Source organism: Equus asinus, chromosome 2 (genome assembly GCF_041296235.1).
Source record: "Equus asinus isolate D_3611 breed Donkey chromosome 2, EquAss-T2T_v2, whole genome shotgun sequence".
NCBI lineage: Eukaryota > Metazoa > Chordata > Mammalia > Perissodactyla > Equidae > Equus > Equus asinus.
In genome coordinates this window covers 58,580,800-58,592,720 of record NC_091791.1, presented here as the reverse complement: position 1 = coordinate 58,592,720, position 11,921 = coordinate 58,580,800, and the positions used below count along the sequence as shown (strand labels likewise).

The following is an 11,921-nucleotide window of genomic DNA, read 5'->3' as shown; positions in this document are numbered from 1 at the left end:
CCCTGGCCTGGTTGAGATGGATGAACAGAGATTCCTCAGCAGTCGGGGTGAGACGGGCCCTGCTAATCTTTGCTGAAGGGAGGTGTGAGTGGGTGGATGGATGGATGGATGGATGCGTGGATGGGTGGGTGAGCGAATGGAGGAGTGAATGTGGAGTGAGAGAAGGAAGGGAGGGGGGAGAGAGAGAAGGAGGAAGAAGTGAATGAAAAATGAGTAATACACTTAGGCCCTCCAGGGCTTGCACTTCATTCCATTGCAGATAGCAGACACAAGGCCAGGCTCTGCCCTCATGGAGCCTGCATTTTCATAAGGGAAACTGGATAATTTAAGAAAAATTTACAAAAGGAAAAAGGGCCCACAGTGGGCCACACTCCACAGCATCCTTGCCGCCTGAGAGGCACCCTTTCGGGAAGGTCTCCAGGTGATCACCTGACCACCGTCATGCTGACCTCGGGGGGCACTGTCTCCCATTTGCTGTCTGACCCAGGAGCAGACTCATCATTCTGCCTTCGTTTCCGGTAGCACAATTGACAGAGGCTTGTTTAAACCAGACTTTACTATAAGCTTGAGGATAACAACAGGGACATAAACCCAGAGGCTGGCATGGGCCTTCATTAGGGTTTCCAAGTTCCTGGCATTCGTGTCCCCTTTCCCTATTCCCTCTACCGACATCACTTGGTTGATCTCGGTGCTTCCTCTCTGAGCACAGGATCCTCCTCTGAACTGTGCTCCAAGCAGCAACTAGCCCTCAGTGGGTGCTGGCGTGTGAAATAACGCTTAGTTGCCCTCCCTGGGCTGGGGAGTCTGGCCATGTGGATGTTGCTGACATGTCTTCATCTCGGGAGCCCTTGGAGAGGCCTCCCTGCCTGCTTCTCCTCCTGCTCAGCACTGGGGGTGACGTGGAAGCCATGCACTTGGTGGGGTTTGGTCAGCAGATGAAGCAGGAGCCCCATGGTTGGAACTGGAGTGCCGAGGACAGAGAGGACCAGGAGCCTAGCCGAGCTCCTGGCAAAGACTCTCTAGCCCAAGGTGACTTGCTCAAGACCACATGGTGAGTGTCATAGCTGGGTCTATACCCAGAACCCCTGACTCCTACAGTCCGGCGCCCAAGGTCCCTCATGACTGGTGGGGCCAGGAGAGGAAGCCAGGTGTCCTAATCCTCGCCCGGGGCCCTTGTATCAGTCCACTCAGCCTTCCTTTCTTTGGCATTGAGGGAGACGGGGAGTTCTGTCCGTCTGTCTGGCCTCCTGAGCTTCATTTGCTGGCGACCTCTTCAACTGCCTCTTAGTTTTTGCAACTTCTTGTCTTTCCCAGGAAATTTTGCAGTCGAAGACATGAAATGTGTGGAAAGCCATCTCGTGCTCTCCTCACTTGAGCCGTGAGGGGCGTGGGAGCAGTCTTTGCAAGTGGCCGGCCCCACATGCCCTGCTCCTTCGAGCCTTGAGTAGAAGATACTCTGTCCAGGACGCGGCCTCTGAGATGACTCGGGGACAGTGCTGGAGGAGCTGCAGATCTGCGTTTACTAGCACCCAGAGGGAGCTGGCTCTGCACAGTGGCTCTGATTTATGAAATGGGGCTGTGGGTGGGCTGCGTAAGTGGACTAGCGGTTGGTTGATGTTATGGATGGGCAGTTAGGGGTCCCGCGAGCAGGCTGGAGTTGTGCTGAGGAGCTGACTGGGTGCCGAGTGGGCTGGCCAGCAGTTGGGTTGATAGGCTGGGCATCAGAGAGAAATAGGCCTTGTGAAGGCTGAGTGGGTGTGGGACAGAGATGCCCTAGGTAGGGTGTTCACTTGTGTAGCCAGATGGGAAGCGCACACCCCAGGCTGTAGCTGAGCAGGGTGAGTATTGTGAGAGCAGGTGGAGGTGGGGAGTGTGTGTTCTGAGCGCTGGGTGGGTTGGGTATTGGCTGAGAGGGTCGATGGTGGCGTGGGAGGTAAGGGGCTGGCTGGTTAGGGAGGGGGGTGGGTAGGCCGGCTGTAGAGATTGGGTTGGGTGTGTAGATGGGGTCTGGGCCTGGGCAGGCAGTTTGGGGCTGAAGATCCGGATGCTCCCCTCCACCTTCTCTTGGCATCTCATATTTGTCAGCTGCTGAGTCAAATGCCTGGCTCCCCTCTTGCCTCCTTCAGCTGCAAACCAGCTTCCAGCCCTCCACACCTCCCCACCCATCAATTAGCCTGCTCTGGTGCTGAGGGAGTGGCCCCAGGGTGGGACAGTGCCTATTCAGAGCAGTGGCCAGGGCCCGATCCACTTGAGCCAGCCCAGAGTGACCTCTGGATGCTTTCCGGAAACCTCTGGCAAGCGTTTCCCCTCTCACATTGCACAGGCTCAGCTGTTTGGGGAGGACGTGGCGTGTGGGCAGGACACAGTGGGTGGCTTTCCGCAGGGTGAGTGGAATCACCGAGCTGGCCACGGGTGCCATGATCCCCACAAAGGAGCGGCAGGGCTGGGGGCCTGGGCAGGGAGGGTGAGGAGCAGGGGGAAGCCGCAGGGGAAACTAACAAGGGCCTACAAAGATCTGCTGGCGTAGATCCCTTACAAAAAGACCTAGATGTGACTCTCGGCCGGCATGGGCCTTTGTACCGTCCAGGGAGGAAGACTCTGTGGAGCCAAATTAGGACTAAACTGGGTGACAGAGGGACCATTGAACACCCAAGAGTCCAGAGGCAGTTTGCATAAGTGCTTCAAAGCAGGGGCCGTGCAGCTAGCCTGCTGGTATCCAAACCCCACCTCTGCTACTTCCTGGCTGTGTGACCTCATCAAGGCACTTGACTTCTCTGTTGCTCATTTTCCTCAATCATGAAATTGGGCTAATATGATGTCTTGTATTGTAATGTAATACCTACTGTTGTCTGCAGTCTCTCATCTTCTCACTAAAGGGGAGGTCCAGGGACAGCCATGGGCAGCTGGGTTCATGCCCCTGCAGATCTCTGAAAGCAATAAAGGTGCATTCATTAATTTAGATATTCCAGACAGAGGGTATTTTATCTGGCCCTCTTCTACATTAGGAGTGAGCCCTCGTTCCCGGGATCCACTCCAAATCAAGGAGCCTTGGGGGAGGGGACGGGGAGGGAATGAATGGTGCTTGATGGAGAGGCCCTTCCTGGTTCAGGGGAGGCCGAGGAAGACAGAAGGCTCCTGCGGCCCCTGCCCCGGGCGTGCCAGAGGACGGGCGTGGAGGCCGCAGGCTGCCATGCACTGACCGCAGCAGGAGAGGAGAGGGCAGTGAACGGCCTCGTTGCTGGGCCCTCTCACCCTGCAAAGGCCCGGGCGTCAGCTGTCCCGCCTAGAGTAGCTCCTGTGGAAGGAGCTGGTGCCGGAGAGGAAGCCCAGAGCGTGCTGGCCTCCCCAAGGGCCGGGTTCCAGGCTGCCTCTCAGGCCGTGGCTGCTCCACTGGCTTGCCCCCCAGGAACTGTCCAGTGTGTGGTCACCCCAGCTCGGAGCCGGTTGCTCACTCTGGAGTCCCGCTCTGCTTCCAGCCACTTCCTGCTTTTGGCCTTGGCCCCTTTTCTGTCCCCAGCTGGGTCTCAGACACAGGACAGATCTTGGGTCCTAATGAGCTGACTTCCAGGGCTTCTCAAGGGCTTGGGGAACAGGGGTGTGTGTGTTGGCAGGGGAAGTCGAGTCGGGGGGAGCCTTTTCCTGTCCCTGTAACCAACTACGAGACCCTGGACAAGTGAGTTCGCCTCTCTGTGCCTTCTTGCTCTTAGCTCTAAAGTTATGACTGAGCTGCTTTCACTGGGAGGGGTAGGCTGGGAGGAGATATTGGTAAGGTCTGAAAAAACTTAAATTAGGACGTAAAAATGACCTGATTACTGGAGCCACAGAACCACAATGTCTATTCCCTCCATTATTGTCGCACACTCAGCCACCTCCACGGTTAACACAAGTGCCCACTGCCTCGGCACAGGTGTGCCCAGCTCCATGACTCAGCACAAGGAGCCAGCAACCTGGGCCTCATCGGGGGTTTCAGGCATCAAAAAGTCTAACTGAGGGGCCGGCCTGGTGGCGCAGCAGTTAAGTGCGCACGTTCCGCTTTGGTGGCCTGGGGTTCACTGTTTCGGATCATGGGTGTGGACATGGCCCCGCTTGGCAAGCCATGCTGTGGCAGGCATCTCACATATAAAGTAGAGGAAGATGGGCACGGATGTGAGCTCAGGGCCAGTCTTCCTCAGCAAAAAGAGGAGGATTGGCAGCAGATGTTAGCTCAGGGCTAATCTTCCTCAAAAAAAAAAGTCTAACTGCCAATTCTGCAAAATTGGGGCCTTAAAGGGAAGGCAAACTGCTGCACGTGTGTGTATGTGTGTGTGTGTGTGAGTGTGTGTGTGTGTTTGGTCTCAAAGGCAGGTCAAAGGGCTTTGGATTTCTCTGTCTGCTCACCGTTTGTAGCCCCCAACGTTTGCATAGCAGAGTTGACTGTAACTGCTGTCATTTCTCCTTCCCTTCAAAGTGGGAGGGTGAAGAAGAAGGAAAACAAGAAGTTTTCTTGCACTTTTCACAGGATCAGACTCAGGCCCAGAGAGGTTAAGTGACTTGTCTAAGGTCACCCAGTGATTTAGACAAAATCCAGGCCTGGAAGCCTAATACTGTGGGTTCAAAGGCTGATGTTGGCCCATCTCCTCGCGGCTCCTCCTGCTCCTGGGACATCTCAGGGGGTGTGCTCCTGCTCTGCTCCTCAGGGGCCCCAGGAGGAGGGTCGTTGGCCAGCCAGCTCCTCTGCGATGGGTCTGCCCTGCGGGACTTCACAGAGCAGGAACACTCCGCAGGCTTTGGACTTCCTGAGCAGGCCAGAGCGAAAGCAGTGAACTGCACCTCCCCAGTCCTGCCCTCAGGGAGCTCACCGTCAGTTTCTCACTCGAGGAAGCTTGCCTTGGCTTTCCAGAAAAGGCAAATGGAGGTGAGGTGAGGGGCAAGACAGCCCCAGGGAGGGCATGCGAGGGCTCAGACCTGCTCGACGGCAGAGCCAGACACAGGAGGCAGTGACTCAGCTGGTCCTGGCTGATCGGCGGCTATGGCAGGCAGGCTGAGCTCTGTGGATGGAGCCCTGTTGGGGACAGTGGGCCCCTCTGGGCACCTTTGGCCCAGAGAGGGGTGAGGCTTCCCCAGGTCACCCAGCAGATTATTGAAGAGCTAGGCCTCCTGACTCCCACACCAGTGCTCCCTGAGCTGGGGTCTGACTGGTGACCCGGTCACTTGAGGGAACAGCTGGTGTCCCTGGAAACCAGCCCACAGTCCCCAGGGCAGAGTACCTGGCCATCCTGTCCCCTTCCTTCCAGACCAGATGAGACCCCCACTGCCCAGGATGCTTTGGAGGACAGAGCCTGGACCCTGTTGGGGTACGGCTGTCCCAGGGTCCAGGACAGTAGCCTGAGAGGTGACATGGAGCTGTCAACCCATCTGAGCAGGGACTCAGCCCGGCCTCACTCAGCTTGGGATAACCCAGAACCTTCTTCCCCAAAGGAAGCTGAGGTGGGGTGGCAGTGTGCAGGATCCCACGGCGAGTTAGGGGAGAGTCTGGGCAGACCAGGCCTCCTGCTCCTCCATTGCTTCTGATGTCACTCCCCGTCTCTGAGAAACAGAGGAGGGAGGAACCCCAGGCACGAGGAGAGACAGAACTTCTCTCTACCCTTCCTGTGCCTCAGTTTCTCTCTCTGGAAAGAGAGCCCCTTTTTCTTGACATTCCCCTGACTGAGAGGCTGCATGTTCTGGAAATGGTTCATTACAGGGCCCTGGAGATCCCTGTCCTCCCTAACTACACCCCAGCTACACTGTCTTTGCTTAGTATCTCCAGCTTGCCAATCTTCTGCCCCCCTCAGGACCTTTGTCCGTGCTGCCCCTCCTGCCTGCAACACTCCGCTCTCTTCTCCTAGGTGTCACTGAAGGATGAGTGTGGTGGAGAGACAGGCCCAGGATGAACCCTGGGCTCTAACGTCAGACTGGAGAGATGGGGAGGAAGCGGCAAAGGAGAGCAAGAAAGAGGAGGACCAGGGAGAGCAGGTCCCAGGAGCCAGGGGAAGAAAGTCATGGGCTCAAAGGTCAGGCAGTGGCAGAGTGAGGGCTCCAACCCAGATGCCCCATTTTAAGTCCAACATCCCGTCCTCCATGCCCACCAGCCCAGGCCGGAAGATGATGCTGGTGGAGGGTCTCAAGAAGAACAGAGAATGTAGATTCTCTGTGGCCATCACCTCTGAGCCTTTGTTCAGCCAGTTTCTCCCTGGAACGCCCTCCCCACCCTGTGTCTATTCGTAAAGCCAGCCCCCAACTCGGGGCCAAAGCTGAGTGCCTCCCCTCCTGCCTGCGCCCTTCTGCTGTCCCTCCTCTGAGCCATCCCCCCGAGTCCTCTGTGCCTGTTCCTGAGAAAGGAGGACCCTGAAGCTCCGCCTCCCAGGCCTCCACCCACACTCCTTCCATCAGTCCCTTCTGGAATGAGATAAATATGGCCCAAGGATGTGTCTCTAGTCTGCTCACCTCCCCACACCTCTGCCCCTGCCCTGGGTCTGGCTCACCTTGTGTCACTTGCAGGCCTCATGGGGGTCTTCCCGCCTCACATCTGGCCCCTCTGGGTTTCGTTCGTAATCCGCCCTATGGTCCTTCACTCCTTTGTTCCAAACCTTCGATGACTCCCCACTGCCTATAACTCTTTGGGGACACTCAAGGCCCCCTCTGATCTAGTCCCAGCCCAGCTTTCTGGCCTTACCCTCCCAGTCGGTGCCCTGAATGCTCCTTCTGCTCCGCCTCACATTCGCCAGGAGTTTCGGGGCCTCCTCACCTTTGCATACACCGAAGCGCCCGTTCTCCACCTAGGGAAACCGCGCTTCCTTCCAGAGCCGCTTCAAATGGCAATTCTGGCTCCCGGGGGTTTCTGTCACACCTGGGGCAGACACCTGTGCGAGGACATCCATGGGTGACTCCCCCTGCTTCCAGCTCCCCTGCTCCTCGAGGCCAGAAACCTCATCTTCTTGTCTTTTGTGCGCACCCTGGCCGTCCCAGTGCTCTCAAGACACGTTTATGGAATGAATGAGCCAGCGCAGCCTGTAGAGGCAGAGCCTCCCTCTCCGGGGACCACGGAGCCCAGGAAGGTCCTCACTCCCGTTCCTGGGCGTCACCCCCAGCTCACCTTCCCCTGATGATCTCTTTTGTGCTCTCAGGACTCTGGCTGATGAGCATCCTCACCAGGGTGCACATGGCTGATATCCAGCTGCTTGTGAGAACCTGTCAGGATGTTGGGATGAGGAAAAGGGAGCGCTCAGAGCTGGATGCCTGTAAGGAAACACCATGGCGGGGGCGGGGGGAGGCACAGGGGTGCAGCTAGCAGGCATCATGGGTGCGGTGTCCCTAGTGATCCTGTGGTTCTGGCTCCAGAGCCCCCCCTCCCACTGGCTCTCAGGGCTCCCTGGCTCAGCCTGAAGGCCTAGCTTGTGGAGGAGGAGGCCACGGAGCAGGGATTCAGAGCCCAGCGCCTTCCCTCCCTGTATAAACAGATGACTTAAAGGCTTAGGGGCAGAAGAATAGACAGGCCTGGCTGCAGCTGGACTCTACCGTGGGAGCTCACTTTTCCTGCGGGAAGCAGCCTCTGAGTTGAAAGCCCTGGGACTCCTGCTGGCGCTCCCACTCCAGCCTGGGAGGAGGGCCTGGCTTGGCCTCTGACTACCTCCCCCTCCCCAAGTTCTGACCACAGGGAAAAGGGGCACCTTCCAGACTCCCAGCCTCTCTATGAAAATTCCCTCATGTGCACATGATGTTGGGGAAACGCAGGGCCCGCTGGGACTGGCCCCTGGAAACCACTGGGGGTGCTCATGGGATGAGGCACAGCATGCACTGGTGACCTGCACCGGCTTCTGTGTGAGCCCAGCACTGCCACTAGCTCACTGGGGGGGCCTGGGCCACTGACATGACCTCCCTGTGTCAGCTGCCTGAAGAATGAGAACAGTAATAGTATCTGCTTACAGGGTTGTTGTCAGGATTAAGTGAGATAACATGTGCAAAGCACAGAACAGCGCCTGACACACAGTGAGTGCTCAACAAATGGTAGCTATTATTATTATTTTATTATTGTTAATGCCATCTGGGATCTGAATCCAACCCAAAGAGGCCATGTGTGCCCCACTTCACACAGTGGGGTGGGGAACTGAAGTCCCTAGGCTGTACCCCATGCCCGGCCTTGTGCCAACACTGCCCTGAATCTCTGAACAAAATCCGCCCTCTCCCCTCCACTGTAAGCAGCAACCTCCACCCAGATGTCTGCGCTCTGCTGACACCCAGCATCCAGCTTTGAAACATCTGGATGGCGTATCTTGACTCTCTCTGTGAAGTCCAGATGTTTGGGCAGCGTATGGACTCCCCTTTCCGGCCTCCCTGAGGAGAGGGGCGGGGGGCTCAGCATGTTGTGGTGAACATCTGTGGTTGCAGGGAGGCTGGCCCATGCCTTCCCCGAGCCGGGCCTCCCAACCAGGCGCCCTCATGGGGGACAGAGGGATGGAGACAGGCCCTGCTCCAGGTCACTGCCTGCTGTGGGCTGGCTCTGTCCCCCTGCCTCTGTAGAATGTGAGCATCAGCTGGCTTCCTTGCCAGGAGGGGCACTCAGGGCTGGTGGGAGCAGGGAAGGGCACAGGGTCTCTGCCAGCCTGAAGCCTGGGGACTGGGAGTGAGGAGCCTCCGAAGCTAGTCCTGGCTCTCCTATACATTGCTGTGTGACCTTGGGCAAGCCACTCTCCCTCTCTCAGCCTTGCTTCCTGCATTTGAACAGTGAGGGGGCTGGGCCGGGTCAGTGGTTACTAAGTCTGTCCAGCGTCAGATCCCAGCGCTGCCCGCCCCCATTACCACCACCACTACCGAGACGCTAATTCCCTGGGTCTCAGGTGGGCCCGGGGCCCGGGAATTTTTAACAAAGGCCCCTACGGTGTGCCTCCAATGTGGGAGCCACCGGCCCAGATGGTGTATAAGAACCTGCTGACCTTCTGGCGACCTGTGTGCGATGTCCCTGGACCTGGTTCTCACAGCCACTCCGGAAGGCTGACGTCAGCTGCTCTGGCCGCAGACAAGCACAGAGGACAGCTCACGGCCAGGTCAGGTGGCATTGGCAGCGTGTGTATGTGTGAGAGAGGAGGCACGTGGGTCTGCGTGTGCCATGATAAAGGGGTGTGAGTGGGGAATATGAGTGTGTCTGTCTAAAAGCGTGTGCCTGGATGTGCATGTCATCAGAGTGTGCATGTGAGCATGTGTGTGCATGTGTGTCTCTGAAAAGTATGTCATCAGAGTGTGTGTGTGTCCACTCAGCACCAAGACTGTGTTCTTTACAGCCCACTGCTCTCTTGTCACCTTTGTGATGCTGGGGAGGGACAGGTGCTGAAATGGCCCAGGAAGGGCCTCTTGCCCCCGCCTGCCCTCCAGCTGAGAGAGTGGATGCTTACCCCCACGGGGAGCTGCAGGGCTGGGCTCTGGCCTGGAACACACTGCTGTGAGTGGCTGGGGAGGGCGCTGGGGCCGGGTCAGCGAGGAGCGGGCTGCACAGCCAGGCCTGGCCACTCGGCTCAGCCCCCACCGCGGCCTTGACAGAGCCATGGCCTCGGGGAGGCAGCAGGGCCTCAGAGATCCCCCTCCAACGAGACATCAGAACTGCTGGGTGGCCTCCAGCCTGGGCAGAAGTCCCGCGGACCCCTCAGTTCTGCGTGTTGTCATTCAGCCCATTCTCAGAGCCTAAGAGGGTGAGTGACTTTGGCAAAGAGGGGACGGCTGGAGTGGAGAACTGGAGGGTCCTTGCCCGAGGCGCCTCCTCCGTGATCCAGGTCGCCGCCACTATCTTGCCCTCTTCATCCTGCACTGGACCCGTTTGCTCTTTCTTTTCCCCCAAAATGGGTCAGCCTCACCCAGCTACGCACACGCATACACATGTACCTTTGCAGGCAGGGGGCCAACCCCAGGATCCCTGTTTTCAGGCCCCATCCCAGCCCCTGGCTGGTGAGACCTTGTGCCTCCTGCTGGGGTGTCGTGAAGCCCAACCCAGCAAGGCCTGACGGCCCTGAGTCAGGAGGCCTGGTCTCTGCTCCCAGCACAGCCTTGGCCTTGCAGGGGGACCCTGGGCCGGATGGGAGCCAGGTGCAGTTGCAGGCAGATCCTGGCATCCTCCATGGAGATTAAGCAATAAGAACAATAGCAATTAGGATCTTACTGAGCTCTTCCTATGTGCCAAGCACTCCTGGGAGCACTTTACATGTCATGACTGATTTGACCATCAAAGGACGATAAGAGGTAAATGCTATTATTAGTCCTATTTTGCAGGAAGCCACTAAGGCCAGAGAGGTGAAGCAACTTGCCCAAGGTCACACAGGGAGTAAGCAGTGGAGACAGGATACAGAGCCACCCTGTGCTGAATCAGGTCACTTAATGGCACCTTTTCCGTTCCTTAGCACAAACAATGTGCCAGGCGCCCTGCCAAGCGCTTCCCATGCCTTCCCTGTCTCAGGAGCCTCCCGCTTCTTGAAGGACCAGAGCCGGAGGAAGAGGGAGCAGGAAAGGACCTGATGAGTGGCTTGGGAAGAGAGCCGTGGAAAGCTACGGAGGGAAGCGGAGGGCATGGCCGCAGTCGGCAAATTTTCTCCATAAAGGGCTAGAGAGTAAATATTTCAGGTGGTCTCTGTCGCAGCTACCTAGCTCTGCCACTGCAGTGCAAAAGCAGCCACAGACAGCATGGAAACGAATGAGTGTGGCTGCGAGCCAATAAAACGTTATTTATGGATAATGAAATTTAAATATGTATAATTTCCATGTGTCACAAAATAGTCTTCCTTTGATTTTTTTTTTTTTTTAACCATTTCAAAATGTAAAAAGCGTCCTCAGCCTGCGGGCTGTACAAAAACAGGGGTTGGGCCGCATTTGGCCCACGGGCTGTAATTTGCCAGCTCCCACGAGGGTTTAGTTTATGAGTACTGTGCTTTGTGGCTGTGCTGGTTCCTGCAATTCTTCAGCCAAATTGGAGCTCCTATTCCCAGATGCTACATCAAGCTAATCCAGAGTTCTGGATGAGAGTTGGACAATGGTTAGTCCTGATCCTGAGCTGGGATCCAGGTCTAAGCCAGGAACTCCTTTAAGGATTTGAGTTTTCAGCACCATCATTTCCTAGCTGAGTGATGTTGGACAAGTTTGTTAACCTCTGAATTAGATGAAATTCCCTTCAGGTGCAAAGGAGAGAACTTCAATTCAATTGCTTAAGCTAAAAAAAGACTTGTTGGTTCCTGAAATTGAAAAGTCTAGGAGTAGATCTAATAGCTTCAGGTACAGTTAGATCCAGGTGCTCAAATGATATTGTTTGGAGTCGATCTCTTTCCACCTCCTGGCTCTGTCTTTTCCAGTTGATTTTGTGCTCTACTACCGTCATCCTAAGAGGTAGTGCCAGCCATGGTGGTCTCGTCATTAAGATTCGGTGCTCTCACCTCCATTGCCTGGGTTCATTTCCCAGTCATGGAACCACACCACCTGTCTGTCGGTTGCCATATTGTGGTGTCTGTGGGTTGTTATGCTGCTGAAAGCTATGTCACCAGTATTTCAAATACCAGCAGGGTCACCCATGGTGGACAGGTTTCAGCAGAGCTTCCAGACCAGACAGACTAAGAAGAAGGACCTGGACACCCACTTCTGAAAAACATTGGCCATGAAAATCCTATGAATAGCAGCAAAGCATTGTCTGATATAGTGCCGCAAGGTGAGGGGACGGCGCAAAAAGACCAGGCAGGGTTCCGCACTGCTGTGCACAGGGTCACTAGGAGTCAGAATCAACCTGACGGCACTAAGAGGTGGCAGAAATGGCCACCAGCAGCTGAAAGCTCGCGTCCTCTCTGCTTAGCAACCCCAGTTGAAAGCAATGTCCACATCCCCAAACACTTAGCAAATTTCCAGAAGATGCTCACAGGCTTTGGTTGGTCAGGTTT

At 56.3% G+C, this 11,921-nt stretch overlaps 1 long non-coding RNA gene across 1 annotated transcript; it reads right to left on the bottom strand.

Moving 5' to 3' along the window:
- Positions 1-218: 218 nt before the first annotated feature.
- Positions 219-9,052, bottom strand: LOC139044596 (uncharacterized). Its single transcript, XR_011501663.1, has 5 exons — positions 8,952-9,052; positions 7,115-7,209; positions 6,767-6,881; positions 2,844-2,927; positions 219-1,714 (listed from the first exon to the last, which is right to left on the bottom strand). It is a non-coding gene; the product is annotated as an uncharacterized lncRNA (long non-coding RNA).
- Positions 9,053-11,921: the final 2,869 nt, after the last annotated feature.